Below are 25,694 nucleotides of genomic sequence, written 5' to 3'. Positions count from 1 at the left end.
ATTTAAGACCCCCTGCTAATATCATGTCCTATAGGTCTTTTTACATTACCAACATATGATTTTTTTCAGTAAGCCAATACAGTTAGGAAACTTTTTTATTAGCTTACCTGGTGATAGAAGTAGAAGAGGGCAAAAAAGGGAGTGTATCTCACATACAGCCATACCACATTGGATAGGCCCAATCTCGTCTGATTTTGGAAGCTAAGCAGTGTTGCGCCTGGTTAGAACTTGGGTGGGAGACCACATGGGAACACCAGGTGCTGTAGGTTTTTTCACATTACTGGCAAATTCTTTTTATTCTCTAGCTATTTAAATTGGAAACTTTTTCTTTATATTGCCAGTACAGACATTTGGAAGAGGTCAAACAGACAAAATAGCCATCACCTAAAAACTTACCACACTGTTTAGGCCCAATTCCAACTGCTTTTGGCAGCTAAACAGTGTAGAGACTCTTTAGTAGTTTAATTTAAGACCCCCTGCTAATATCATTTCCTGTAGGTCTTTTTACATTACCAACACATGATTTTTTTCAGTAAGCCAATACAGTTAGGAAACTTTTTTATTAGCTTACATGGTGATAGAAGTAGAAGAGGGCAAAAAAGTGCCTGTATCTCATCTACAGCCATACCACATTGGAAAGGCCCAATCTCGTCTGATCTTGGAAGCTAAGCAGTGTTGGGCCTGGTTAGTACTTGTGTGGGAGACCACATGGGAACACCAGGTGCTGTAGGTCTTTTCACATTACTGGCAAATTGTTTTTATTCTCTAGCTATTTAAATTGGAAACTTTTTCTTTTTATTGCCAGCACAGACATTTGGAAGAGGTCAAACAGACACAATAGCCATGACCTAAAGACTTACCACACTGTTTAGGCCCAATTCCAACTGCTTTTGGCAGCTAAACAGTGTTGAGCCTCTTTAGTAGTTTAATTTAAGACCCCCTGCTAATATCATGTCCTGTAAGTCTTTTTACATTACCAACACATGATTTTTTTCAGTAAGCCAATACAGTTAGGAAACTTTTTTATTAGCTTACCTGGTGATAGAAGTAGAAGAGGGCAAAAAAGTGCCTGTAACTCACCTACATCCATACCAAATTGGATAGGCCCAATCTTGTCTGATCTTCAAAGCTAAGCAGTGTAGGGCCTGGTTAGTACTTGGGTGGGAGACCACATGGGAACATCTGGTGCTGCAGGTTTTTTCACATTACTGGCAAATTGTTTTTATTCTCTAGCTATTTAAATTGGAAACTTTTTCTTTTTATTGCCAGCACTGACATTTGGAAGAGGTCAAACAGACACAATAGCCATCACCTAAAGACTTACCACACTGTTTAGGCCCAATTCCAACTGCTTTTGGCAGCTAAACAGTGTTGAGTCTCTTTAGTAGTTTAATTTAAGACCCCCTGCTAATATAATGTCCTGTAGGTCTTTTTACATTACCAACACATGATTTTTTTCAGTAAGCCAATACAGTTAGGAAACTTTTTTATTAGCTTACCTGGTGATAGAGGTAGAAGAGGGCAAAAAAGTGCCTGTATCTCACCTACAGCCATACCACATTGGATAGGCCCAATCTTGTCTGATCTTGGAAGCTAAGCAGTGTTGAGCATGGTTAGTACTTGGGTGGGAGACCACATGGGAACACCAGGTGCTGTAGGTTTTTTCACATTACTGGCAAATTGTTTTTATTCTCTAGCTATTTAAATTGGAAACTTTTTCATTTTATTGCAAGCAAAGACATTTGGAAGAGGTCAAACAGACACAATAGCCATCACCTAAAGACTTACCACAATGTTTAGGACCAATTCCAACTGCTTTTGGCAGCTAAACAGTATTGAGCCTCTTTAGTAGTTTAATTAAAGACCCCCTGCTAATATCATGTCCTGTAGGTCTTTTTACATTACCAACACATGATTTTTTTCTGTAAGCCAATACAGTTAGGAAACTTTTTTATTAGCTTACATGGTGATAGAAGTAGAAGAGGGCAAAAAAGTGCCTGTATCTCACCTACAGCCATACCACATTGGAAAGGCCCAATCTCGTCTGATCTTGGAAGCTAAGCAGTGTTGGGCCTGGTTAGTACTTAGGTGGGAGACCACATGGGAACACCAGGTGCTGTAGGTTTTTTCACATTACTGGCAAATTGTTTTTATTCTCTAGCTATTTAAATTGGAAACTTTTTCTTTTTATTGCCAGCACAGACATTTGGAAGAGGTCAAACAGACACAATAGCCATCACCTAAAGACTTACCACACTGTTTAGGCCCAATTCCAACTGCTTTTGGCAGCTAAACAGTGTTGAGCCTCTTTAGTAGTTTAATTTAAGACCCCCTGCTAATATCATGTCCTGTAGGTCTTTTTACATTACCAACACATGATTTTTTTCAGTAAGCCAATACAGTTAGGAAACTTTTTTATTAGCTTACCTGGTGATAGAAGTAGAAGAGGGCAAAAAAGTGCCTGTATTTCACCTACAGCCATACCACATTGGATAGGCCCAATCTCGTCTGATCTTGAAAGCTAAGCATTGTTGGGCCTGGTTAGTACTTGGGTGGGAGACCACATGGGAACACCAGGTGCTGTAGGTTTTTTCACATTACTGGCAAATTGTTTTTATTCTCTAGCTATTTAAATTGGAAACTTTTTCTTTTTATTGCCAGTACAGACATTTGGAAGAGGTCAAACAGACACAATAGCCATCACCTAAAGACATACCACACTGTTTAGGCCCAATTCCAACTGCTTTTGGCAGCTAAACAGTGTTGAGCCTCTTTAGTAGTTTAATTTAAGACCCCCTGCTAATATCATGTCCTGTAGGTCTTTTTACATTACCAACACATGATTTTTTTCAGTAAGCCAATACAGTTTGGAAGAGGTCAAACAGACACAATAGCCATCACCTAAAGACTTACCACAATGTGATAGAAGTAGAAGAGGGCAAAAAAGTGCCTGTATCTCACCTACAGCCATACCACATTGGATAGGCACAATCTCGCCTGATCTTGGAATCTAAGCAGTGTTGGGCCTGGTTAGTACTTGGGTGGGAGACCACATGGGAACACCAGGTGCTGTAGGTTTTTTCACATTACTGGCAAATTGTTTTTATTCTCTAGCTATTTAAATTGGAAACTTTTTCTTTTTATTGCCAGCACAGACATTTGGAAGAGGTCAAACAGACACAATAGCCATCACCTAAAGACTTACCACACTGTTTAGGCCCAATTCCAACTGCTTTTGGCAGCTAAACAGTGTTGAGCCTCTTTAGTAGTTTAATTTAGGACCCCCTGCTAATATCATGTCCTTTAGGTCTTTTTACATTACCAAAACATGATTTTTTTCAGTAAGCCAATACAGTTAGGAAACTTTTTTATTAGCTTACCTGGTGATAGAAGTAGAAGAGGGCAAAAAAGTGCTTGTATCTCACCTACAGCCATACCACATTGGATAGGCCCAATCTCCTTCTGATCTTGGAAGCTAAGCAGTGTTGGGCCTGGTTAGTACTTAGGTGGGAGACCACATGGGAACACCAGGTGCTCTAGGTCTTTTCACATTACTGGCAAATTGTTTTTATTCTCTAGCTATTTTAATTGGAAACTTTTTCTTTTTATTGCCAGCACAGACATTTGGAAGAGGTCAAACAGACACAATAGCCATCACCTAAAGACTTACCACACTGTTTAGGCCCAATTCCAACTGCTTTTGGCAGCTAAACAGTGTAGAGCCTCTTTAGTAGTTTAATTTAAGACCCCCTGCTAATATCATGTCCTGTAGGTCTTTTTATATTACCAACACATGATTTTTTTCAGTAAGCCAATACAGTTAGGAAACTTTTTTATTAGCTTACCTGGTGATAGAAGTAGAAGAGGGCAAAAAAGTGCTTGTATCTCACCTACAGCCATACCACATTGGATAGGCCCAATCTCGTCTGATCTTGGAAGCTAAGCAGTGTTGGGCCTGGTTAGTACTTGGGTGGGAGACCACATGGGAACACCAGGTGCTCTAGGTCTTTTCACATTACTGGCAAATTGTTTTTATTCTCTAGCTATTTTAATTGGAAACTTTTTCTTTTTATTGCCAGCACAGACATTTGGAAGAGGTCAAACAGACACAATAGCCATCACCTAAATACTTACCACACTGTTTAGGCCCAATTCCAACTGCTTTTGGCAGCTAAACAGTGTAGAGCCTCTTTAGTAGTTTAATTTAAGACCCCCTGCTAATATCATGTCCTGTAGGTCTTTTTACATTACCAACACATGATTTTTTTAGTAAGCCAATACAGTTAGGAAACTTTTTTATTAGCTTACCTGGTGATAGAAGTAGAAGAGGGCAAAAAAGTGCCTGTATCTCACCTATAGACATACCACATTGGATAGGCCCAATCTTGTCTGGTCTTGGAAGCTAAGCAGTGTTGGGCTTGGTTAGTACATGGGTGGGAGACCACATGGGAACACCAGGTGCTGTAGGTTTTTCACATTACTGGCATTTTTTTTTATTCTCTAGCTATTTAAATTGGAAATTTTTTCTTTTTATTGCCAGCACAGACATTTGGAAGAGGTCAAACAGACACAATAGCCATCACCTAAAGACTTACCACACTGTTTAGGCCCAATTCCAACTGCTTTTGGCAGCTAAACAGTGTTGAGCCTCTTTAGTAGTTTAATTTAAGACCCCCTGCTAATATCATCTCCTGTAGGTCTATTTACATTACCAACACATGATTTTTTTCAGTAAGCCAATACAATTAGGAAACTTTTTTATTAGCTTACCTGGTGATAGAAGTAGAAGAGGGCAAAAAAGTGCCTGTGTCTCACCTACAGCCATACCACATTGGATAGGCCCAATCTCGTCTGATCTTGGAAGCTAAGCAGTGTTGGGCCTGGTTAGTACTTGGGTGGGAGACCACATGGGAACACCAGGTGCTGTAGGTTTTTTCACATTACTGGCAAATTGTTTTTATTCTCTAGCTATTTAAATTGGAAACTTTTTCTTTTTTTTGCCAGCACAGACATTTGGAAGAGGTCAAACAGACACAATAGCCATCACCTAAAGACTTACCACACTGTTTAGGCCCAATTCCAACTGCTTTTGGCAGCTAAACAGTGTAGAGCCTCTTTAGTAGTTTAATTTAAGACCCCCTGCTAATATCATGTCCTGTAGGTCTTTTTACATTACCAACACATGATTTTTTTCAGTAAGCCAATACAGTTAGGAAACTTTTTTATTAGCTTACCTGGTGATAGAAGTAGAAGAGGGCAAAAAAGTGCTTGTATCTCACCTACAGCCATACCACATTGGATAGGCCCAATCTCGTCTGATCTTGGAAGCTAAGCAGTGTTGGGCCTGGTTAGTACTTGGGTGGGAGACCACATGGGAACACCAGGTGCTCTAGGTCTTTTCACATTACTGGCAAATTGTTTTTATTCTCTAGCTATTTTAATTGGAAACTTTTTCTTTTTATTGCCAGCACAGACATTTGGAAGAGGTCAAACAGACACAATAGCCATCACCTAAAGACTTACCACACTGTTTAGGCCCAATTCCAACTGCTTTTGGCAGCTAAACAGTGTTGAGCCTCTTTAGTAGTTTAATTTAAGACCCCCTGCTAATATCATGTCCTGTAGGTCTATTTACATTACCAACACATGATTTTTTTCAGTAAGCAAATACAATTAGGAAACTTTTTTATTAGCTTACCTGGTGATAGAAGTAGAAGAGGGCAAAAAAGTGCCTGTATCTCACCTACAGCCATACCACATTGGATAGGCCCAATCTCGTCTGATCTTGGAAGCTAAGCAGTGTTGGGCCTGGTTAGTACTTGGGTGGGAGACCACATGGGAACCCCAGGTGCTGTATGTTTTTTCACATTACTGGCAAATAGTTTTTATTCTCTAGCTATTTAAATTGGAAACTTTTTCTTTTTTTTTGCCAGCCAAGACATTTGGAAGAGGTCAAACAGACACAATAGCCATCACCTAAAGACTTACCACACTGTTTAGGCCCAATTCCAACTGCTTTTGGCAGCTAAACAGTGTAGAGCCTCTTTAGTAGTTTAATTTAAGACCCCCTGCTAATATCATGTCCTGTAGGTCTTTTTACATTACCAACACATGATTTTTTTCAGTAAGCCAATACAGTTAGGAAACTTTTTTATTAGCTTACCTGGTGATAGAAGTAGAAGAGGGCAAAAAAGTGCTTGTATCTCACCTACAGCCATACCACATTGGATAGGCCCAATCTCGTCTGATCTTGGAAGCTAAACAGTGTTGGGCCTGGTTAGTACTTGGTTGGGAGATCACATGGGAACACCAGGTGCTGTAGGTTTTTTCACATTACTGTCAAATTGTTTTTATTCTCTAGCTATTTAAATTGGAAACTTTTTCTTTTTTTTTGCCAGCACAGACATTTGGAAGAGGTCAAACAGACACAATAGCCATCACCTAAATACTTACCACACTGTTTAGGCCCAATTCCAACTGCTTTTGGCAGCTAAACAGTGTAGAGCCTCTTTAGTAGTTTAATTTAAGACCCCCTGCTAATATCATGTCCTGTAGGTCTTTTTACATTACCAACACAAGATTTTTTTAGTAAGCCAATACAGTTAGGAAACTTTTTTATTAGCTTACCTGGTGATAGAAGTAGAAGAGGGCAAAAAAGTGCCTGTATCTCACCTATAGACATACCACATTGGATAGGCCCAATCTTGGCTGATCTTGGAAGCTAAGCAGTGTTGGGCTTAGTTAGTACTTGGGTGGGAGACCACATGGGAACAACAGGTGCTGTAGGTTTTTCACATTACTGGCAAATTGTTTTTATTCTCTAGCTATTTAAATTGGAAACTTTTTCTTTTTATTGCCAGTACAGACATTTGGAAGAGGTCAAACAGACACAATAGCCATCACCTAAAGTCTTACCACACTGTTTAGGCCCAATTCCAACTGCTTTTGGCAGCTAAACAGTGTTGAGACTCTTTAGTAGTTTAGTTTAAGACCCCCTGCTAATATCATGTCCTGTAGGTCTTTTTACATTACCAACACATTAATTTTTTTTCAGTAAGCCAATACAGTTAGGAAACTTTTTTATTAGCTTACCTGGTGATAGAAGTAGAAAAGGGCAAAAAAGTGCCTGTATCTCACCTACAGCAATACCACATTGGATAGGCCCAATCTTGTCTGATCTTGGAAGCTAAGCAGTGTTGGGACTGGTTAGTACTTAGGTGGGAGACCACATGGGAACACCTGGTGCTGTAGGTTTTTTCACATTACTGGCAAATTGTTTTTATTCTCTAGCTATTTAAATCGTAAACTTTTTCTTTTTATTGCCACCACAGACATTTGGAAGAGGTCAAACAGACACAATAGCCATCACCTAAAGACTTACCACACTGTTTAGGCCCAATTCCAACTGCTTTTGGCAGCTAAACAGTGTTGAGCCTCTTCAGTAGTTTAATTTAAGACCCCCTGCTAACATCATGTCCTGTAAGTCTTTTTACATTACCAACACATGATTTTTTTCAGTAAGCCAATACAGTTAGGAAACATTTTTATTAGCTTACCTGGTGATAGATGTAGAATAGGGCAAAAAAGTGCCTGTAACTCACCTACATCCATACCAAATTGGATAGGCCCAATCTTGTCTGATCTTCGAAGCTAAGCAGTGTTGGGCCTGGTTAGTACTTGGGTAGGAGACCACATGGGAACACCAGATGCTGCAGGTTTTTTCACATTACTGGCAAATTGTTTTTATTCTCTAGCTATTTAAATTGGAAACTTTTTCATTTTATTGCAAGCAAAGACATTTGGAAGAGGTCAAACAGACACAATCGCCATCACCTAAAGACTTACCACAATGTTTAGGACCAATTCCAACTGCTTTTGGCAGCTAAACAGTGTTGAGCCTCTTAAGTAGTTTAATTAAAGACCCCCTGCTAATATCATGTCCTGTAGGTCTTTTTACATTACCAACACATGATTTTTTTTCAGTAAGCCAATACAGTTAGGAAACTTTTGTATTAGCTTACCTGGTGATAGAAGTAGAAGATGGAAAAAAGTGCCTGTATCCCACCTACAGCCATACCACATTGAATAGGCCCAATCTCGTCTGCTCTTGGAAGCTAAGCAGTGTTGGGCCTGGTTAGTACTTGGGTGGGAGACCACATGGGAACACCAGGTGCTGTAGGTTTTTTTCACATTACTGGCAAATTGTTTTTATTCTCTAGCTATTTAAATTGGAAACTTTTTCTTTTTATTGCCAGTACAGACATTTGGAAGAGGTCAAACAGACACAATAGCCATCACCTAAAGACTTACCACACTGTTTAGGCCCAATTCCAACTGCTTTTGGCAGCTAAACAGTGTTGAGCCTCTTTAGTAGTTTAATTTAAGACCCCCTGCTAATATCATGTCCTGTAGGTCTTTTTACATTACCAACACATGTTTTTTTTCAGTAAGCCAATACAGTTAGGAAACTTTTTTATTAGCTTACATGGTGATAGAAGTAGAAGAGGGCAAAAAAGTGCCTGTATCTCACCTACAGCCATACCACATTGGATAAGCCCAATCTCGCCTGATCTTGGAAGCTAAGCAGTGTTGGGCCTGGTTAGTACTTGGGTGGGAGACCACATGGGAACACCTTGTGCTGTAGGTTTTTTCACATTACTGGCAAATAGTTTTTATTCTCTAGCTATTTAAATTGGAAACTTTTTCATTTTATTGCAAGCACAGACATTTGGAAGAGGTCAAACAGACACAATAGCCATCACCTAAAGACTTACCACACTGTTTAGTCCCAATTCCAACTGCTTTTGGCAGCTAAACAGTGTTGAGCCTCTTTAGTAGTTTAATTTAAGACCCCCTGCTAATATCATGTCCTGTAGGTATTTTTACATTACCAACACAAGATTTTTTTCAGTAAGCCAATACAGTTAGGAAACTTTTGTATTAGCTTACCTGGTGATAGAAGTAGAAGAGTGCAAAAAAGTGACTTTATCTCACCTACAGCCATACCACATTGGATAGGCCCAATCTCAACCGATCTTGGAAGCTAAGCAGTGTTGGGCTTGGTTAGTACTTAGGTGGGGGACCACATGGGAACACCAGGTGCTGTAGGTTTTTTCACATTACTGGCAAATTGTTTTTATTCTCTAGCTATTTAAATTGGAAACTTTTTCTTTTTATTGCCAGCACTGACATTTGGAAGAGGTCAAACAGACACAATAGCCATCACCTAAAGACTTACCACACTGTTTAGTCCCAATTCCAACTGCTTTTGGCAGCTAAACAGTGTTGAGCCTCTTTAGTAGTTTAATTTAAGACCCCCTGCTAATATCATGTTCTGTAGGTCTTTTTACATTACCAACACATGATTTTTTTCAGTAAGCCAATACAGTTAGGAAACTTTTTTATTAGCTTACCTGGTGATAGAAGTAGAAGAGGGCAAAAAAGTGACTTTATCTCACCTACAGCCATACCACATTGGATAGGCCCAATCTCAACCGATCTTGGAAGCTAAGCAGTGTTGGGCTTGGTTAGTACTTAGGTGGGGGACCACATGGGAACACCAGGTGCTGTAGGTTTTTTCACATTACTGGCAAATTGTTTTTATTCTCTAGCTATTTAAATTGGAAAGTTTTTCTTTTTATTGCCAGCACTGACATTTGGAAGAGGTCAAACAGACACAATAGCCATCACCTAAAGACTTACCACACTGTCTAGGCCCAATTCCAACTGCTTTTGGCAGCTAAACAGTGTTGAGCCTCTTTAGTAGTTTAATTTAAGACCCCCTGCTAATATCATGTCCTATAGGTCTTTTTACATTACCAACACATGATTTTTTTCAGTAAGCCAATAAAGTTAGGAAACTTTTGTATTAGCTTACCTGGTGATAGAAGTAGAAGAGGGCAAAAAAGTGCCTTTATCTCACCTACAGCCATAATACATTGGATAGGCCCAATCTCGTCTGATCGTGGAAGCTAAGCAGTGTTGGGCCTGGTTAGTACTTGGGTGGGAGACCACATGGGAACACCAGGTGCTGTAGGTTTTTTCACATTACTGGCAAATTGTTTTTATTCTCTAGCTATTTAAATTGGAAACTTTTTCTTTTTATTGCCAGCACAGACATTTGGAAGAGGTCAAACAGACACAATAGCCATCACCTAAAGACTTACCACACTGTTTAGGCCCAATTCCAACTGCTTTTGGCAGCTAAACAGTGTTGAGAATCTTTAGTAGTTTAATTTAAGACCCCCTGGTAATATCATGTCCTGTAGGTCTTTTTACATTACCAACACATGATTTTTTTTAGTAAGCCTATACAGTTAGGAAACTTTTTTATTAGCTTACCTGGTGATAGAAGTAGAAGAGGGCAAAAAAGTACCTGTATCTCACCTACAGCCATACCACATTGGATAGGCCCAATCTCGTCTGATCTTGGAAGCTAAGCAATGTTGGTCCTGGTTAGTACTTGGGTGGGAGACCACGTGGGAACACCAGGTGCTGTAGGTTTTTTCACATTACTGGCAAATTGTTTTTATTCTCTAGCTATTTAAATTGGAAACTTTTTCTTTCTATTGCCAGTACAGACATTTGGAAGAGGTCAAACAGACACAATAGCCATCACCTAAAGATTTACCACACTGTTTAGGCCCAATTCCAACTGCTTTTGGCAGCTAAACAGTGTTGAGCCTCTTTAGTAGTTTAATTTAAGACCCCCTGCTAATATCATGTCCTGTAGGTCTTTTTACATTACCAACACATGATTTTTTTTCAGTAAGCCAATACAGTTAGGAAACTTTTTTATTAGCTTACTTGGTGATAGAAGTAGAAGAGGGCAAAAAAGTGCATGTTTCTCACCTACAGCCATACCACATTGGATAGGCCTAATCTCGTCTGATCTTGGAAGCTAAGCAGTGTTGGGACTGGTTAGTACTTGGGTGGGAGACCACATGGGAACACCTGGTGCTGTAGGTTTTTTCACATTACTGGCAAATTTATTTTATTCTCTAGCTATTTAAATTGGAAACTTTTTCTTTTTATTGCCAGCACAGACATTTGGAAGAGGTCAAACAGACACAATAGCCATCACCTAAAGACTTACCACACTGTTTAGGCCCAATTCCAACTGCTTTTGGCAGCTAAACAGTGTTGAGCCTCTTTAGTAGTTTAATTTAAGACCCCCTGCTAATATCATGTCCTGTAGGTCTTTTTACATTACCAACACATGATTTTTTTCAGTAAGCCAATACAGTTAGGAAACTTTTGTATTAGCTTACCTTGTGATAGAAGTAGAAGAGGGCAAAAAAGTGCCTTTATCTCGCATACAGCCATACCACATTGGATAGGCCCAATCTCGTCTGATCTTGGAAGCTAAGCAGTGTTGGGCCTGGTTAGTACTTGGGTGGGAGACCACATGGGAACACCAGGTGCTGTAGGTTTTTTCACATTACTGGCAAATTGTTTTTATTCTCTAGCTATTTAAATTGGAAACTTTTTCTTTTTATTGCCAGCACAGACATTTGGAAGAGGTCAAACAGACACAATAGCCATCACCTAAAGACTTACCACACTGTTTAGGCCCAATTCCAACTGCTTTTGGCAGCTAAACAGTGTTGAGAATCTTTAGTAGTTTAATTTAAGACCCCCTGGTAATATCATGTCCTGTAGGTCTTTTTACATTACCAACACATGATTTTTTTTAGTAAGCCAATACAGTTAGGAAACTTTTTTATTAGCTTACCTGGTGATAGAAGTAGAAGAGGGCAAAAAAGTACCTGTATCTCACCTACAGCCATACCACATTGGATAGGCCCAATCTCGTCTGATCTTGGAAGCTAAGCAATGTTGGTCCTGGTTAGTACTTGGGTGGGAGACCACGTGGGAACACCAGGTGCTGTAGGTTTTTTCACATTACTGGCAAATTGTTTTTATTCTCTAGCTATTTAAATTGGAAACTTTTTCTTTCTATTGCCAGTACAGACATTTGGAAGAGGTCAAACAGACACAATAGACATCACCTAAAGATTTACCACACTGTTTAGGCCCAATTCCAACTGCTTTTGGCAGCTAAACAGTGTTGAGCCTCTTTAGTAGTTTAATTTAAGACCCCCTGCTAATATCATGTCCTGTAGGTCTTTTTACATTACCAACACATGATTTTTTTTCAGTAAGCCAATACAGTTAGGAAACTTTTTTATTAGCTTACTTGGTGATAGAAGTAGAAGAGGGCAAAAAAGTGCATGTTTCTCACCTACAGCCATACCACATTGGATAGGCCTAATCTCGTCTGATCTTGGAAGCTAAGCAGTGTTGGGACTGGTTAGTACTTGGGTGGGAGACCACATGGGAACACCTGGTGCTGTAGGTTTTTTCACATTACTGGCAAATTTATTTTATTCTCTAGCTATTTAAATTGGAAACTTTTTCTTTTTATTGCCAGCACAGACATTTGGAAGAGGTCAAACAGACACAATAGCCATCACCTAAAGACTTACCACACTGTTTAGGCCCAATTCCAACTGCTTTTGGCAGCTAAACAGTGTTGAGCCTCTTTAGTAGTTTAATTTAAGACCCCCTGCTAATATCATGTCCTGTAGGTCTTTTTACATTACCAACACATGATTTTTTTCAGTAAGCCAATACAGTTAGGAAACTTTTGTATTAGCTTACCTTGTGATAGAAGTAGAAGAGGGCAAAAAAGTGCCTTTATCTCGCCTACAGCCATACCACATTGGATAGGCCCAATCTCGTCTGATCTTGGAAGCTAAGCAGTGTTGGGCCTGGTTAGTACTTGGGTGGGAGACCACATGGGAACACCAGGTGCTGTAGGTTTTTTCACATTACTTGCAAATTGTTTTTATTCTCTAGCTATTTAAATTGGAAACTTTTCCTTTCTATTGCCAGTACAGACTTTTGGAAGAGGTCAAACAGACACAATAGCCATCACCTAAAGACTTACCACACTGTTTAGGCCCAATTCCAACTGCTTTTGGCAGCTAAACAGTGTTGAGCCTCTTCAGTAGTTTAATTTAAGACCCCCTGCTAATATCATGTCCTGTAGGTCTTTTTACATTACCAACACATGATTTTTTTCAGTAAGCCAATACAGTTAGGAAACTTTTGTATTAGCTTACCTTGTGATAGAAGTAGAAGAGGGCAAAAAAGTGCCTTTATCTCGCCTACAGCCATACCACATTGGATAGGCCCAATCTCGTCTGATCTTGGAAGCTAAGCAGTGTTGGGCCTGGTTAGTACTTGGGTGGGAGACCACATGGGAACACCAGATGCTTTAGGTCTTTTCGCATTACTGGCAAATTGTTTTTATTCTCTAGCTATTTAAATTGGAAACTTTTTATTTTTATTGCCAGCACAGACATTTGGAAGAGGTAAAACAGACACAATAGCCATCACCTAAAGACTTACCACACTGTTTAGGGCCAATTCCAACTGCTTTTGGCAGCTAAACAGTGTTGAGCCTCTTTAGTAGTTTAATTTAAGACCCCCTGCTAATATCATGTCCTGTAGGTCTTTTTACATTACCAACACATGATTTTTTTCAGTAAGCCAATACAGTTAGGAAACTTTTTTATTAGCTTACTTGGTGATAGAAGTAGAAGAGGGCAAAAAAGTGCCTGTATCTCACCTACAGCCATACCACATTGGATAGGCCCAATCTCGTCTGATTTTGGAAGCTAAGCAGTGTTGGGACTGGTTAGTACTTGGGTGGGAGACCACATGGGAACACCTGGTGCTGTAGGTTTTTTCACATTACTGGCAAATTGGTTTTATTCTCTAGCTATTTAAATTGGAAACTTTTTCTTTTTATTGCCAGCACAGACATTTGGAAGCGGTCAAACAGACACAATAGCCATCACCTAAAGACTTACCACACTGTTTAGGCCCAATTCCAACTGCTTTTGGCAGCTAAACAGTGTTGAGCCTCTTTAGTAGTTTAATTTAAGACCCCCTGCTAATATCATGTCCTGTAGGTCTTTTTACATTACCAACACATGATTTTTTTCAGTAAGCCAATACAGTTAGGAAACTTTTGTATTAGCTTACCTTGTGATAGAAGTAGAAGAGGGCAAAAAAGTGCCTTTATCTCGCCTACAGCCATACCACATTGGATAGGCCCAATCTCGTCTGATCTTGGAAGCTAAGCAGTGTTGGGCCTGGTTAGTACTTGGGTGGGAGACCACATGGGAACACCAGGTGCTGTAGGTTTTTTCACATTACTTGCAAATTGTTTTTATTCTCTAGCTATTTAAATTGGAAACTTTTCCTTTCTATTGCCAGTACAGACTTTTGGAAGAGGTCAAACAGACACAATAGCCATCACCTAAAGACTTACCACACTGTTTAGGCCCAATTCCAACTGCTTTTGGCAGCTAAACAGTGTTGAGCCTCTTCAGTAGTTTAATTTAAGACCCCCTGCTAATATCATGTCCTGTAGGTCTTTTTACATTACCAACACATGATTTTTTTCAGTAAGCCAATACAGTTAGGAAACTTTTGTATTAGCTTACCTTGTGATAGAAGTAGAAGAGGGCAAAAAAGTGCCTTTATCTCGCCTACAGCCATACCACATTGGATAGGCCCAATCTCGTCTGATCTTGGAAGCTAAGCAGTGTTGGGCCTGGTTAGTACTTGGGTGGGAGACCACATGGGAACACCAGATGCTTTAGGTCTTTTCGCATTACTGGCAAATTGTTTTTATTCTCTAGCTATTTAAATTGGAAACTTTTTATTTTTATTGCCAGCACAGACATTTGGAAGAGGTAAAACAGACACAATAGCCATCACCTAAAGACTTACCACACTGTTTAGGGCCAATTCCAACTGCTTTTGGCAGCTAAACAGTGTTGAGCCTCTTTAGTAGTTTAATTTAAGACCCCCTGCTAATATCATGTCCTGTAGGTCTTTTTACATTACCAACACATGATTTTTTTCAGTAAGCCAATACAGTTAGGAAACTTTTTTATTAGCTTACTTGGTGATAGAAGTAGAAGAGGGCAAAAAAGTGCCTGTATCTCACCTACAGCCATACCACATTGGATAGGCCCAATCTCGTCTGATTTTGGAAGCTAAGCAGTGTTGGGACTGGTTAGTACTTGGGTGGGAGACCACATGGGAACACCTGGTGCTGTAGGTTTTTTCACATTACTGGCAAATTGGTTTTATTCTCTAGCTATTTAAATTGGAAACTTTTTCTTTTTATTGCCAGCACAGACATTTGGAAGCGGTCAAACAGACACAATAGCCATCACCTAAAGACTTACCACACTGTTTAGGCCCAATTCCAACTGCTTTTGGCAGCTAAACAGTGTTGAGCCTCTTTAGTAGTTTAATTTAAGACCCCCTGCTAATATCATGTCCTGTAGGTCTTTTTACATTACCAACACATGATTTTTTTCAGTAAGCCAATACAGTTAGGAAACTTTTGTATTAGCTTACCTTGTGATAGAAGTAGAAGAGGGCAAAAAAGTGCCTTTATCTCGCCTACAGCCATACCACATTGGATAGGCCCAATCTCGTCTGATCTTGGAAGCTAAGCAGTGTTGGGCCTGGTTAGTACTTGGGTGGGAGACCACATGGGAACACCAGGTGCTGTAGGTTTTTTCACATTACTTGCAAATTGTTTTTATTCTCTAGCTATTTAAATTGGAAACTTTTCCTTTCTATTGCCAGTACAGACATTTGGAAGAGGTCAAACAGACACAATAGCCATCACCTAAAGACTTACCACACTGTTTAGGCCCAATTCCAACTGCTTTTGGCAGCTAAACAGTGTTGAGCCTCTTTAGTAGTTTAATTTAAGACCCCCTGCTAATATCATGTCCTGTAGGTCTTTTTACATTACCAACACATGATTTTTTTCAGTAAGCCAATACAGTTAGGAAACTTTTGTATTAGCTTACCTTGTGATAGAAGTAGAAGAGGGCAAAAAAGTGCCTTTATCTCGCCTACAGCCATACCACATTGGATAGGCCCAATCTCGTCTGATCTTGGAAGCTAAGCAGTGTTGGGCCTGGTTAGTACTTCGGTGGGAGACCACATGGGAACACCAGGTGCTGTAGGTTTTTTCACATTACTTGCAAATTGTTTTTATTCTCTAGCTATTTAAATTGGAAACTTTTCCTTTCTATTGCCAGTACAGACATTTGGAAGAGGTCAAACAGACACAATAGCCATCACCTAAAGACTTACCACACTATTTAGGCCCAATTCCAAATGCTTTTGGCAGCTAAACAGTGTTGAGCCTCTTTAGTAGTTTAATTTAAGACCCCCTGCTAATATCATGTCCTGTAGGTCTTTTTACATTACCAACACATGATTTTTTTCAGTAAGCCAATACAGTTAGGAAACTTTTTTATTAGCTTACCTGGTGATAGAAGTAGAAGTGGGCAAAAAAGTGCCTTTATCTCACATACAGCGATACCACATTGGATAGGCCCAATCTCGCCTGATCTTGGAAGCTAATCAGTGTTGAGCCTGGTTAGTACTTGGGTGGGAGACCACATGGAAACACCAGGTGCTGTAGGTTTTTTCACATTACTGGAAAATTGTTTTTATTCTCTAGCTATTTAAATTGGAAACTTTTTCTTTTTATTGCCAGCACAGACATTTGGAAGAGGTCAAACAGACACAATAGCCATCACCTAAAGATTTACCACACTGTTTAGGCCCAATTCCAACTGCTTTTGGCAGCTTAACAGTGTTGAGCTTCTTTAGTAGTTTAATTTAAGACCCCCTGCTAATATCATGTCCTGTAGGTCTTTTTACATTACCAACACATGATTTTTTTCAGTAAGCCAATACAGTTAGGAAACTTTTTTATTAGCTTACCTGGTGATAGAAGTAGAAGTGGGCAAAAAAGTGCCTTTATCTCACATACAGCGATACCACATTGGATAGGCCCAATCTCGCCTGATCTTGGAAGCTAATCAGTGTTGAGCCTGGTTAGTACTTGGGTGGGAGACCACATGGAAACACCAGGTGCTGTAGGTTTTTTCACATTACTGGAAAATTGTTTTTATTCTCTAGCTATTTAAATTGGAAACTTTTTCTTTTTATTGCCAGCACTGACATTTGGAAGAGGTCAAACAGACACAATAGCCATCACCTAAAGACTTACCACACTGTCTAGGCCCAATTCCAACTGCTTTTGGCAGCTAAACAGTGTTGAGCCTCTTTAGTAGTTTAATTTAAGACCCCCTGCTAATATCATGTCCTATAGGTCTTTTTACATTACCAACACATGATTTTTTTCAGTAAGCCAATAAAGTTAGGAAACTTTTGTATTAGCTTACCTGGTGATAGAAGTAGAAGAGGGCAAAAAAGTGCCTTTATCTCACCTACAGCCATAATACATTGGATAGGCCCAATCTCGTCTGATCTTGGAAGCTAAGCAGTGTTGGGCCTGGTTAGTACTTGGGTGGGAGACCACATGGGAACACCAGGTGCTGTAGGTTTTTTCACATTACTGGCAAATTGTTTTTATTCTCTAGCTATTTAAATTGGAAACTTTTTCTTTTTATTGCCAGCACAGACATTTGGAAGAGGTCAAACAGACACAATAGCCATCACCTAAAGACTTACCACACTGTTTAGGCCCAATTCCAACTGCTTTTGGCAGCTAAACAGTGTTGAGAATCTTTAGTAGTTTAATTTAAGACCCCCTGGTAATATCATGTCCTGTAGGTCTTTTTACATTACCAACACATGATTTTTTTTAGTAAGCCAATACAGTTAGGAAACTTTTTTATTAGCTTACCTGGTGATAGAAGTAGAAGAGGGCAAAAAAGTACCTGTATCTCACCTACAGCCATACCACATTGGATAGGCCCAATCTCGTCTGATCTTGGAAGCTAAGCAATGTTGGTCCTGGTTAGTACTTGGGTGGGAGACCACGTGGGAACACCAGGTGCTGTAGGTTTTTTCACATTACTGGCAAATTGTTTTTATTCTCTAGCTATTTAAATTGGAAACTTTTTCTTTCTATTGCCAGTACAGACATTTGGAAGAGGTCAAACAGACACAATAGCCATCACCTAAAGATTTACCACACTGTTTAGGCCCAATTCCAACTGCTTTTGGCAGCTAAACAGTGTTGAGCCTCTTTAGTAGTTTAATTTAAGACCCCCTGCTAATATCATGTCCTGTAGGTCTTTTTACATTACCAACACATGATTTTTTTTCAGTAAGCCAATACAGTTAGGAAACTTTTTTATTAGCTTACTTGGTGATAGAAGTAGAAGAGGGCAAAAAAGTGCATGTTTCTCACCTACAGCCATACCACATTGGATAGGCCTAATCTCGTCTGATCTTGGAAGCTAAGCAGTGTTGGGACTGGTTAGTACTTGGGTGGGAGACCACATGGGAACACCTGGTGCTGTAGGTTTTTTCACATTACTGGCAAATTTATTTTATTCTCTAGCTATTTAAATTGGAAACTTTTTCTTTTTATTGCCAGCACAGACATTTGGAAGAGGTCAAACAGACACAATAGCCATCACCTAAAGACTTACCACACTGTTTAGGCCCAATTCCAACTGCTTTTGGCAGCTAAACAGTGTTGAGCCTCTTTAGTAGTTTAATTTAAGACCCCCTGCTAATATCATGTCCTGTAGGTCTTTTTACATTACCAACACATGATTTTTTTCAGTAAGCCAATACAGTTATTAAACTTTTGTATTAGCTTACCTTGTGATAGAAGTAGAAGAGGGCAAAAAAGTGCCTTTATCTCGCCTACAGCCATACCACATTGGATAGGCCCAATCTCGTCTGATCTTGGAAGCTAAGCAGTGTTGGGCCTGGTTAGTACTTGGGTGGGAGACCACATGGGAACACCAGGTGCTGTAGGTTTTTTCACATTACTGGCAAATTGTTTTTATTCTCTAGCTATTTAAATTGGAAACTTTTTCTTTTTATTGCCAGCACAGACATTTGGAAGAGGTCAAACAGACACAATAGCCATCACCTAAAGACTTACCACACTGTTTAGGCCCAATTCCAACTGCTTTTGGCAGCTAAACAGTGTTGAGAATCTTTAGTAGTTTAATTTAAGACCCCCTGGTAATATCATGTCCTGTAGGTCTTTTTACATTACCAACACATGATTTTTTTTAGTAAGCCAATACAGTTAGGAAACTTTTTTATTAGCTTACCTGGTGATAGAAGTAGAAGAGGGCAAAAAAGTACCTGTATCTCACCTACAGCCATACCACATTGGATAGGCCCAATCTCGTCTGATCTTGGAAGCTAAGCAATGTTGGTCCTGGTTAGTACTTGGGTGGGAGACCACGTGGGAACACCAGGTGCTGTAGGTTTTTTCACATTACTGGCAAATTGTTTTTATTCTCTAGCTATTTAAATTGGAAACTTTTTCTTTCTATTGCCAGTACAGACATTTGGAAGAGGTCAAACAGACACAATAGCCATCACCTAAAGATTTACCACACTGTTTAGGCCCAATTCCAACTGCTTTTGGCAGCTAAACAGTGTTGAGCCTCTTTAGTAGTTTAATTTAAGACCCCCTGCTAATATCATGTCCTGTAGGTCTTTTTACATTACCAACACATGATTTTTTTTCAGTAAGCCAATACAGTTAGGAAACTTTTTTATTAGCTTACTTGGTGATAGAAGTAGAAGAGGGCAAAAAAGTGCATGTTTCTCACCTACAGCCATACCACATTGGATAGGCCTAATCTCGTCTGATCTTGGAAGCTAAGCAGTGTTGGGACTGGTTAGTACTTGGGTGGGAGACCACATGGGAACACCTGGTGCTGTAGGTTTTTTCACATTACTGGCAAATTTATTTTATTCTCTAGCTATTTAAATTGGAAACTTTTTCTTTTTATTGCCAGCACAGACATTTGGAAGAGGTCAAACAGACACAATAGCCATCACCTAAAGACTTACCACACTGTTTAGGCCCAATTCCAACTGCTTTTGGCAGCTAAACAGTGTTGAGCCTCTTTAGTAGTTTAATTTAAGACCCCCTGCTAATATCATGTCCTGTAGGTCTTTTTACATTACCAACACATGATTTTTTTCAGTAAGCCAATACAGTTAGGAAACTTTTGTATTAGCTTACCTTGTGATAGAAGTAGAAGAGGGCAAAAAAGTGCCTTTATCTCGCCTACAGCCATACCACATTGGATAGGCCCAATCTCGTCTGATCTTGGAAGCTAAGCAGTGTTGGGCCTGGTTAGTACTTGGGTGGGAGACCACATGGGAACACCAGGTGCTGTAGGTTTTTTCACATTACTTGCAAATTGTTTTTATTCTCTAGCTATTTAAATTGGAAACTTTTCCTTTCTATTGCCAGTACAGACTTTTGGAAGAGGTCAAACAGACACAATAGCCATCACCTAAAGACTTACCACACTGTTTAGGCCCAATTCCAACTGCTTTTGGCAGCTAAACAGTGTTGAGCCTCTTCAGTAGTTTAATTTAAGACCCCCTGCTAATATCATGTCCTGTAGGTCTTTTTACATTACCAACACATGATTTTTTTCAGTAAGCCAATACAGTTAGGAAACTTTTGTATTAGCTTACCTTGTGATAGAAGTAGAAGAGGGCAAAAAAGTGCCTTTATCTCGCCTACAGCCATACCACATTGGATAGGCCCAATCTCGTCTGATCTTGGAAGCTAAGCAGTGTTGGGCCTGGTTAGTACTTGGGTGGGAGACCACATGGGAACACCAGATGCTTTAGGTCTTTTCGCATTACTGGCAAATTGTTTTTATTCTCTAGCTATTTAAATTGGAAACTTTTTATTTTTATTGCCAGCACAGACATTTGGAAGAGGTAAAACAGACACAATAGCCATCACCTAAAGACTTACCACACTGTTTAGGGCCAATTCCAACTGCTTTTGGCAGCTAAACAGTGTTGAGCCTCTTTAGTAGTTTAATTTAAGACCCCCTGCTAATATCATGTCCTGTAGGTCTTTTTACATTATCAACACATGATTTTTTTCAGTAAGCCAATACAGTTAGGAAACTTTTTTATTAGCTTACTTGGTGATAGAAGTAGAAGAGGGCAAAAAAGTGCCTGTATCTCACCTACAGCCATACCACATTGGATAGGCCCAATCTCGTCTGATTTTGGAAGCTAAGCAGTGTTGGGACTGGTTAGTACTTGGGTGGGAGACCACATGGGAACACCTGGTGCTGTAGGTTTTTTCACATTACTGGCAAATTGATTTTATTCTCTAGCTATTTAAATTGGAAACTTTTTCTTTTTATTGCCAGCACAGACATTTGGAAGCGGTCAAACAGACACAATAGCCATCACCTAAAGACTTACCACACTGTTTAGGCCCAATTCCAACTGCTTTTGGCAGCTAAACAGTGTTGAGCCTCTTTAGTAGTTTAATTTAAGACCCCCTGCTAATATCATGTCCTGTAGGTCTTTTTACATTACCAACACATGATTTTTTTCAGTAAGCCAATACAGTTAGGAAACTTTTGTATTAGCTTACCTTGTGATAGAAGTAGAAGAGGGCAAAAAAGTGCCTTTATCTCGCCTACAGCCATACCACATTGGATAGGCCCAATCTCGTCTGATCTTGGAAGCTAAGCAGTGTTGGGCCTGGTTAGTACTTGGGTGGGAGACCACATGGGAACACCAGGTGCTGTAGGTTTTTTCACATTACTTGCAAATTGTTTTTATTCTCTAGCTATTTAAATTGGAAACTTTTCCTTTCTATTGCCAGTACAGACATTTGGAAGAGGTCAAACAGACACAATAGCCATCACCTAAAGACTTACCACACTGTTTAGGCCCAATTCCAACTGCTTTTGGCAGCTAAACAGTGTTGAGCCTCTTTAGTAGTTTAATTTAAGACCCCCTGCTAATATCATGTCCTGTAGGTCTTTTTACATTACCAACACATGATTTTTTTCAGTAAGCCAATACAGTTAGGAAACTTTTGTATTAGCTTACCTTGTGATAGAAGTAGAAGAGGGCAAAAAAGTGCCTTTATCTCGCCTACAGCCATACCACATTGGATAGGCCCAATCTCGTCTGATCTTGGAAGCTAAGCAGTGTTGGGCCTGGTTAGTACTTCGGTGGGAGACCACATGGGAACACCAGGTGCTGTAGGTTTTTTCACATTACTTGCAAATTGTTTTTATTCTCTAGCTATTTAAATTGGAAACTTTTCCTTTCTATTGCCAGTACAGACATTTGGAAGAGGTCAAACAGACACAATAGCCATCACCTAAAGACTTACCACACTATTTAGGCCCAATTCCAAATGCTTTTGGCAGCTAAACAGTGTTGAGCCTCTTTAGTAGTTTAATTTAAGACCCCCTGCTAATATCATGTCCTGTAGGTCTTTTTACATTACCAACACATGATTTTTTTCAGTAAGCCAATACAGTTAGGAAACTTTTTTATTAGCTTACCTGGTGATAGAAGTAGAAGTGGGCAAAAAAGTGCCTTTATCTCACATACAGCGATACCACATTGGATAGGCCCAATCTCGCCTGATCTTGGAAGCTAATCAGTGTTGAGCCTGGTTAGTACTTGGGTGGGAGACCACATGGAAACACCAGGTGCTGTAGGTTTTTTCACATTACTGGAAAATTGTTTTTATTCTCTAGCTATTTAAATTGGAAACTTTTTCTTTTTATTGCCAGCACAGACATTTGGAAGAGGTCAAACAGACACAATAGCCATCACCTAAAGATTTACCACACTGTTTAGGCCCAATTCCAACTGCTTTTGGCAGCTTAACAGTGTTGAGCCTCTTTAGTAGTTTAATTTAAGACCCCCTGCTAATATCATGTCCTGTAGGTCTTTTTACATTACCAACACATGATTTTTTTCAGTAAGCCAATACAGTTAGGAAACTTTTTTATTAGCTTACCTGGTGATAGAAGTAGAAGTGGGCAAAAAAGTGCCTTTATCTCACATACAGCGATACCACATTGGATAGGCCCAATCTCGCCTGATCTTGGAAGCTAATCAGTGTTGAGCCTGGTTAGTACTTGGGTGGGAGACCACATGGAAACACCAGGTGCTGTAGGTTTTTTCACATTACTGGAAAATTGTTTTTATTCTCTAGCTATTTAAATTGGAAACTTTTTCTTTTTATTGCCAGCACAGACATTTGGAAGAGGTCAAACAGACACAATAGCCATCACCTAAAGATTTACCACACTGTTTAGGCCCAATTCCAACTGCTTTTGGCAGCTTAACAGTGTTGAGCCTCTTTAGTAGTTTAATTTAAGACCCCCTGCTAATATCATGTCCTGTAGGTCTTTTTACATTACCAACACATGATTTTTTTCAGTAAGCCAATACAGTTAGGAAACTTTTTTATTAGCTTACCTGGTGATAGAAGTAGAAGAGGGCAAAAAAGTGCCTGAATCTCACCTACAGCCATACCACATTGGATAGGCCCAATCTTGTCTGATCTTGGAAGCTAAGCAGTGTTGGGCCTGGTTAGTACTTGGGTGGGAGACCACATGGGAACACCAGATGCTTTAGGTCTTTTCGCATTACTGGCAAATTGTTTTTATTCTCTAGCTATTTAAATTGGAAACTTTTTATTTTTATTGCCAGCACAGACATTTGGAAGAGGTAAAACAGACACAATAGCCATCACCTAAAGACTTACCACACTGTTTAGGGCCAATTCCAACTGCTTTTGGCAGCTAAACAGTGTTGAGCCTCTTTAGTAGTTTAATTTAAGACCCCCTGCTAATATCATGTCCTGTAGGTCTTTTTACATTACCAACACATGATTTTTTTCAGTAAGCCAATACAGTTAGGAAACTTTTTTATTAGCTTACTTGGTGATAGAAGTAGAAGAGGGTAAAAAAGTGCCTGTATCTCACCTACAGCCATACCACATTGGATAGGCCCAATCTCGTCTGATCTTGGAAGCTAAGCAGTGTTGGGACTGGTTAGTACTTGGGTGGGAGACCACATGGTAACACCAGGTGCTGTAGGTTTTTTCACATTACTTGCAAATTGTTTTTATTCTCTAGCTATTTAAATTGGAAACTTTTCCTTTCTATTGCCAGTACAGACATTTGGAAGAGGTCAAACAGACACAATAGCCATCACCTAAAGACTTACCACACTGTTTAGGCCCAATTCCAACTGCTTTTGGCAGCTAAACAGTGTTGAGCCTCTTTAGTAGTTTAATTTAAGACCCCCTGCTAATATCATGTCCTGTAGGTCTTTTTACATTACCAACACCTGATTTTTTTCAGTAAGCCAATACAGTTAGGAAACTTTTTTATTAGCTTACCTGGTGATAGAAGTAGAAGTGGGCAAAAAAGTGCCTTTATCTCACATACAGCGATACCACATTGGATAGGCCCAATCTCGCCTGATCTTGGAAGCTAATCAGTGTTGAGCCTGGTTAGTACTTGGGTGGGAGACCACATGGAAACACCAGGTGCTGTAGGTTTTTTCACATTACTGGAAAATTGTTTTTATTCTCTAGCTATTTAAATTGGAAACTTTTTCTTTTTATTGCCAGCACAGACATTTGGAAGAGGTCAAACAGACACAATAGCCATCACCTAAAGATTTACCACACTGTTTAGGCCCAATTCCAACTGCTTTTGGCAGCTTAACAGTGTTGAGCCTCTTTAGTAGTTTAATTTAAGACCCCCTGCTAATATCATGTCCTGTAGGTCTTTTTACATTACCAACACATGATTTTTTTCAGTAAGCCAATACAGTTAGGAAACTTTTTTATTAGCTTACCTGGTGATAGAAGTAGAAGAGGGCAAAAAAGTGCCTGAATCTCACCTACAGCCGTACCACATTGGATAGGCCCAATCTTGTCTGATCTTGGAAGCTAAGCAGTGTTGGGCCTGGTTAGTACTTGGGTGGGAGACCACATGGGAACACCAGATGCTTTAGGTCTTTTCGCATTACTGGCAAATTGTTTTTATTCTCTAGCTATTTAAATTGGAAACTTTTTATTTTTATTGCCAGCACAGACATTTGGAAGAGGTAAAACAGACACAATAGCCATCACCTAAAGACTTACCACACTGTTTAGGGCCAATTCCAACTGCTTTTGGCAGCTAAACAGTGTTGAGCCTCTTTAGTAGTTTAATTTAAGACCCCCTGCTAATATCATGTCCTGTAGGTCTTTTTACATTACCAACACATGATTTTTTTCAGTAAGCCAATACAGTTAGGAAACTTTTTTATTAGCTTACTTGGTGATAGAAGTAGAAGAGGGCAAAAAAGTGCCTGTATCTCACCTACAGCCATACCACATTGGATAGGCCCAATCTCGTCTGATCTTGGAAGCTAAGCAGTGTTGGGACTGGTTAGTACTTGGGTGGGAGACCACATGGGAACACCTGGTGCTGTAGGTTTTTTCACATTACTGGCAAATTGATTTTATTCTCTAGCTATTTAAATTGGAAACTTTTTCTTTTTATTGCCAGCACAGACATTTGGAAGCGGTCAAACAGACACAATAGCCATCACCTAAAGACTTACCACACTGTTTAGGCCCAATTCCAACTGCTTTTGGCAGCTAAACAGTGTTGAGCCTCTTTAGTAGTTTAATTTAAGACCCCCTGCTAATATCATGTCCTGTAGGTCTTTTTACATTACCAACACATGATTTTTTTCAGTAAGCCAATACAGTTAGGAAACTTTTGTATTAGCTTACCTTGTGATAGAAGTAGAAGAGGGCAAAAAAGTGCCTT

General features: G+C 39.5%; 28 non-coding genes and 27 pseudogenes across 28 annotated transcripts; all 55 read left to right on the top strand.

The window, feature by feature from the left end:
- The first annotated feature begins 150 nt into the window (after nt 1-150).
- On the top strand, nt 151-269 carry LOC146029401 (5S ribosomal RNA; annotated as a pseudogene).
- A 345-nt stretch (nt 270-614) lies between these two features.
- LOC146033828 (5S ribosomal RNA) lies at nt 615-733 on the top strand. Its single transcript, XR_014459236.1, has one exon. It is a non-coding gene; the product is annotated as a 5S ribosomal RNA (ribosomal RNA).
- Nucleotides 734-1,078: 345 nt separating this feature from the next.
- LOC146029721 (5S ribosomal RNA) lies at nt 1,079-1,197 on the top strand (annotated as a pseudogene).
- Nucleotides 1,198-1,542: 345 nt separating this feature from the next.
- LOC146028657 (5S ribosomal RNA) lies at nt 1,543-1,661 on the top strand (annotated as a pseudogene).
- Nucleotides 1,662-2,006: 345 nt separating this feature from the next.
- On the top strand, nt 2,007-2,125 carry LOC146032636 (5S ribosomal RNA). The gene has a single exon (XR_014458062.1). It is a non-coding gene; the product is annotated as a 5S ribosomal RNA (ribosomal RNA).
- Nucleotides 2,126-2,470: 345 nt separating this feature from the next.
- Nucleotides 2,471-2,589, top strand: LOC146034320 (5S ribosomal RNA). The gene has a single exon (XR_014459727.1). It is a non-coding gene; the product is annotated as a 5S ribosomal RNA (ribosomal RNA).
- Nucleotides 2,590-2,959: 370 nt separating this feature from the next.
- On the top strand, nt 2,960-3,078 carry LOC146035167 (5S ribosomal RNA). The gene has a single exon (XR_014460571.1). It is a non-coding gene; the product is annotated as a 5S ribosomal RNA (ribosomal RNA).
- Nucleotides 3,079-3,423: 345 nt separating this feature from the next.
- Nucleotides 3,424-3,543, top strand: LOC146028104 (5S ribosomal RNA; annotated as a pseudogene).
- Nucleotides 3,544-3,888: 345 nt separating this feature from the next.
- LOC146034805 (5S ribosomal RNA) lies at nt 3,889-4,007 on the top strand. Its single transcript, XR_014460209.1, has one exon. It is a non-coding gene; the product is annotated as a 5S ribosomal RNA (ribosomal RNA).
- A 344-nt stretch (nt 4,008-4,351) lies between these two features.
- Nucleotides 4,352-4,470, top strand: LOC146029299 (5S ribosomal RNA; annotated as a pseudogene).
- A 343-nt stretch (nt 4,471-4,813) lies between these two features.
- LOC146032491 (5S ribosomal RNA) lies at nt 4,814-4,932 on the top strand. The gene has a single exon (XR_014457923.1). It is a non-coding gene; the product is annotated as a 5S ribosomal RNA (ribosomal RNA).
- Nucleotides 4,933-5,277: 345 nt separating this feature from the next.
- On the top strand, nt 5,278-5,396 carry LOC146034804 (5S ribosomal RNA). Its single transcript, XR_014460208.1, has one exon. It is a non-coding gene; the product is annotated as a 5S ribosomal RNA (ribosomal RNA).
- A 345-nt stretch (nt 5,397-5,741) lies between these two features.
- On the top strand, nt 5,742-5,860 carry LOC146034296 (5S ribosomal RNA). The gene has a single exon (XR_014459703.1). It is a non-coding gene; the product is annotated as a 5S ribosomal RNA (ribosomal RNA).
- Nucleotides 5,861-6,206: 346 nt separating this feature from the next.
- On the top strand, nt 6,207-6,325 carry LOC146034866 (5S ribosomal RNA). Its single transcript, XR_014460269.1, has one exon. It is a non-coding gene; the product is annotated as a 5S ribosomal RNA (ribosomal RNA).
- A 345-nt stretch (nt 6,326-6,670) lies between these two features.
- On the top strand, nt 6,671-6,789 carry LOC146029592 (5S ribosomal RNA; annotated as a pseudogene).
- A 346-nt stretch (nt 6,790-7,135) lies between these two features.
- On the top strand, nt 7,136-7,254 carry LOC146028619 (5S ribosomal RNA; annotated as a pseudogene).
- A 345-nt stretch (nt 7,255-7,599) lies between these two features.
- On the top strand, nt 7,600-7,718 carry LOC146029810 (5S ribosomal RNA; annotated as a pseudogene).
- Nucleotides 7,719-8,063: 345 nt separating this feature from the next.
- Nucleotides 8,064-8,182, top strand: LOC146034170 (5S ribosomal RNA). Its single transcript, XR_014459576.1, has one exon. It is a non-coding gene; the product is annotated as a 5S ribosomal RNA (ribosomal RNA).
- Nucleotides 8,183-8,528: 346 nt separating this feature from the next.
- LOC146027619 (5S ribosomal RNA) lies at nt 8,529-8,647 on the top strand. Its single transcript, XR_014455011.1, has one exon. It is a non-coding gene; the product is annotated as a 5S ribosomal RNA (ribosomal RNA).
- A 345-nt stretch (nt 8,648-8,992) lies between these two features.
- On the top strand, nt 8,993-9,111 carry LOC146034849 (5S ribosomal RNA). Its single transcript, XR_014460253.1, has one exon. It is a non-coding gene; the product is annotated as a 5S ribosomal RNA (ribosomal RNA).
- Nucleotides 9,112-9,456: 345 nt separating this feature from the next.
- Nucleotides 9,457-9,575, top strand: LOC146034847 (5S ribosomal RNA). The gene has a single exon (XR_014460251.1). It is a non-coding gene; the product is annotated as a 5S ribosomal RNA (ribosomal RNA).
- Nucleotides 9,576-9,920: 345 nt separating this feature from the next.
- Nucleotides 9,921-10,039, top strand: LOC146028621 (5S ribosomal RNA; annotated as a pseudogene).
- A 345-nt stretch (nt 10,040-10,384) lies between these two features.
- LOC146033633 (5S ribosomal RNA) lies at nt 10,385-10,503 on the top strand. The gene has a single exon (XR_014459043.1). It is a non-coding gene; the product is annotated as a 5S ribosomal RNA (ribosomal RNA).
- A 346-nt stretch (nt 10,504-10,849) lies between these two features.
- Nucleotides 10,850-10,968, top strand: LOC146027798 (5S ribosomal RNA; annotated as a pseudogene).
- Nucleotides 10,969-11,313: 345 nt separating this feature from the next.
- Nucleotides 11,314-11,432, top strand: LOC146034627 (5S ribosomal RNA). Its single transcript, XR_014460032.1, has one exon. It is a non-coding gene; the product is annotated as a 5S ribosomal RNA (ribosomal RNA).
- A 345-nt stretch (nt 11,433-11,777) lies between these two features.
- LOC146033632 (5S ribosomal RNA) lies at nt 11,778-11,896 on the top strand. Its single transcript, XR_014459041.1, has one exon. It is a non-coding gene; the product is annotated as a 5S ribosomal RNA (ribosomal RNA).
- A 346-nt stretch (nt 11,897-12,242) lies between these two features.
- Nucleotides 12,243-12,361, top strand: LOC146027796 (5S ribosomal RNA; annotated as a pseudogene).
- Nucleotides 12,362-12,706: 345 nt separating this feature from the next.
- LOC146033280 (5S ribosomal RNA) lies at nt 12,707-12,825 on the top strand. The gene has a single exon (XR_014458690.1). It is a non-coding gene; the product is annotated as a 5S ribosomal RNA (ribosomal RNA).
- Nucleotides 12,826-13,170: 345 nt separating this feature from the next.
- LOC146028388 (5S ribosomal RNA) lies at nt 13,171-13,289 on the top strand (annotated as a pseudogene).
- A 345-nt stretch (nt 13,290-13,634) lies between these two features.
- On the top strand, nt 13,635-13,753 carry LOC146028051 (5S ribosomal RNA; annotated as a pseudogene).
- A 345-nt stretch (nt 13,754-14,098) lies between these two features.
- LOC146033279 (5S ribosomal RNA) lies at nt 14,099-14,217 on the top strand. Its single transcript, XR_014458688.1, has one exon. It is a non-coding gene; the product is annotated as a 5S ribosomal RNA (ribosomal RNA).
- Nucleotides 14,218-14,562: 345 nt separating this feature from the next.
- On the top strand, nt 14,563-14,681 carry LOC146028387 (5S ribosomal RNA; annotated as a pseudogene).
- A 345-nt stretch (nt 14,682-15,026) lies between these two features.
- On the top strand, nt 15,027-15,145 carry LOC146028050 (5S ribosomal RNA; annotated as a pseudogene).
- A 345-nt stretch (nt 15,146-15,490) lies between these two features.
- LOC146033277 (5S ribosomal RNA) lies at nt 15,491-15,609 on the top strand. The gene has a single exon (XR_014458686.1). It is a non-coding gene; the product is annotated as a 5S ribosomal RNA (ribosomal RNA).
- A 345-nt stretch (nt 15,610-15,954) lies between these two features.
- LOC146033715 (5S ribosomal RNA) lies at nt 15,955-16,073 on the top strand. The gene has a single exon (XR_014459124.1). It is a non-coding gene; the product is annotated as a 5S ribosomal RNA (ribosomal RNA).
- Nucleotides 16,074-16,418: 345 nt separating this feature from the next.
- On the top strand, nt 16,419-16,537 carry LOC146029500 (5S ribosomal RNA; annotated as a pseudogene).
- A 345-nt stretch (nt 16,538-16,882) lies between these two features.
- LOC146029499 (5S ribosomal RNA) lies at nt 16,883-17,001 on the top strand (annotated as a pseudogene).
- Nucleotides 17,002-17,346: 345 nt separating this feature from the next.
- Nucleotides 17,347-17,465, top strand: LOC146027712 (5S ribosomal RNA). The gene has a single exon (XR_014455099.1). It is a non-coding gene; the product is annotated as a 5S ribosomal RNA (ribosomal RNA).
- Nucleotides 17,466-17,810: 345 nt separating this feature from the next.
- LOC146033631 (5S ribosomal RNA) lies at nt 17,811-17,929 on the top strand. Its single transcript, XR_014459040.1, has one exon. It is a non-coding gene; the product is annotated as a 5S ribosomal RNA (ribosomal RNA).
- Nucleotides 17,930-18,275: 346 nt separating this feature from the next.
- Nucleotides 18,276-18,394, top strand: LOC146027795 (5S ribosomal RNA; annotated as a pseudogene).
- Nucleotides 18,395-18,739: 345 nt separating this feature from the next.
- Nucleotides 18,740-18,858, top strand: LOC146033276 (5S ribosomal RNA). Its single transcript, XR_014458685.1, has one exon. It is a non-coding gene; the product is annotated as a 5S ribosomal RNA (ribosomal RNA).
- Nucleotides 18,859-19,203: 345 nt separating this feature from the next.
- On the top strand, nt 19,204-19,322 carry LOC146033630 (5S ribosomal RNA). Its single transcript, XR_014459039.1, has one exon. It is a non-coding gene; the product is annotated as a 5S ribosomal RNA (ribosomal RNA).
- Nucleotides 19,323-19,668: 346 nt separating this feature from the next.
- On the top strand, nt 19,669-19,787 carry LOC146027794 (5S ribosomal RNA; annotated as a pseudogene).
- A 345-nt stretch (nt 19,788-20,132) lies between these two features.
- On the top strand, nt 20,133-20,251 carry LOC146033275 (5S ribosomal RNA). Its single transcript, XR_014458684.1, has one exon. It is a non-coding gene; the product is annotated as a 5S ribosomal RNA (ribosomal RNA).
- Nucleotides 20,252-20,596: 345 nt separating this feature from the next.
- Nucleotides 20,597-20,715, top strand: LOC146028386 (5S ribosomal RNA; annotated as a pseudogene).
- A 345-nt stretch (nt 20,716-21,060) lies between these two features.
- LOC146028049 (5S ribosomal RNA) lies at nt 21,061-21,179 on the top strand (annotated as a pseudogene).
- Nucleotides 21,180-21,524: 345 nt separating this feature from the next.
- LOC146033273 (5S ribosomal RNA) lies at nt 21,525-21,643 on the top strand. The gene has a single exon (XR_014458683.1). It is a non-coding gene; the product is annotated as a 5S ribosomal RNA (ribosomal RNA).
- Nucleotides 21,644-21,988: 345 nt separating this feature from the next.
- LOC146033714 (5S ribosomal RNA) lies at nt 21,989-22,107 on the top strand. The gene has a single exon (XR_014459123.1). It is a non-coding gene; the product is annotated as a 5S ribosomal RNA (ribosomal RNA).
- Nucleotides 22,108-22,452: 345 nt separating this feature from the next.
- Nucleotides 22,453-22,571, top strand: LOC146029498 (5S ribosomal RNA; annotated as a pseudogene).
- Nucleotides 22,572-22,916: 345 nt separating this feature from the next.
- Nucleotides 22,917-23,035, top strand: LOC146029497 (5S ribosomal RNA; annotated as a pseudogene).
- Nucleotides 23,036-23,380: 345 nt separating this feature from the next.
- Nucleotides 23,381-23,499, top strand: LOC146028685 (5S ribosomal RNA; annotated as a pseudogene).
- Nucleotides 23,500-23,844: 345 nt separating this feature from the next.
- On the top strand, nt 23,845-23,963 carry LOC146028409 (5S ribosomal RNA; annotated as a pseudogene).
- A 345-nt stretch (nt 23,964-24,308) lies between these two features.
- Nucleotides 24,309-24,427, top strand: LOC146029496 (5S ribosomal RNA; annotated as a pseudogene).
- A 345-nt stretch (nt 24,428-24,772) lies between these two features.
- On the top strand, nt 24,773-24,891 carry LOC146029127 (5S ribosomal RNA; annotated as a pseudogene).
- A 345-nt stretch (nt 24,892-25,236) lies between these two features.
- LOC146035027 (5S ribosomal RNA) lies at nt 25,237-25,355 on the top strand. The gene has a single exon (XR_014460431.1). It is a non-coding gene; the product is annotated as a 5S ribosomal RNA (ribosomal RNA).
- The last annotated feature ends 339 nt before the right edge of the window (nt 25,356-25,694 follow it).

Source organism: Crinia signifera, chromosome 8 (assembly GCF_055691185.1).
Source record: "Crinia signifera chromosome 8, ASM5569118v1, whole genome shotgun sequence".
In the NCBI taxonomy this organism is placed as follows: Eukaryota; Metazoa; Chordata; class Amphibia; order Anura; family Myobatrachidae; genus Crinia; species Crinia signifera.
This window is presented reverse-complemented; position numbering and strand designations above follow the sequence as displayed.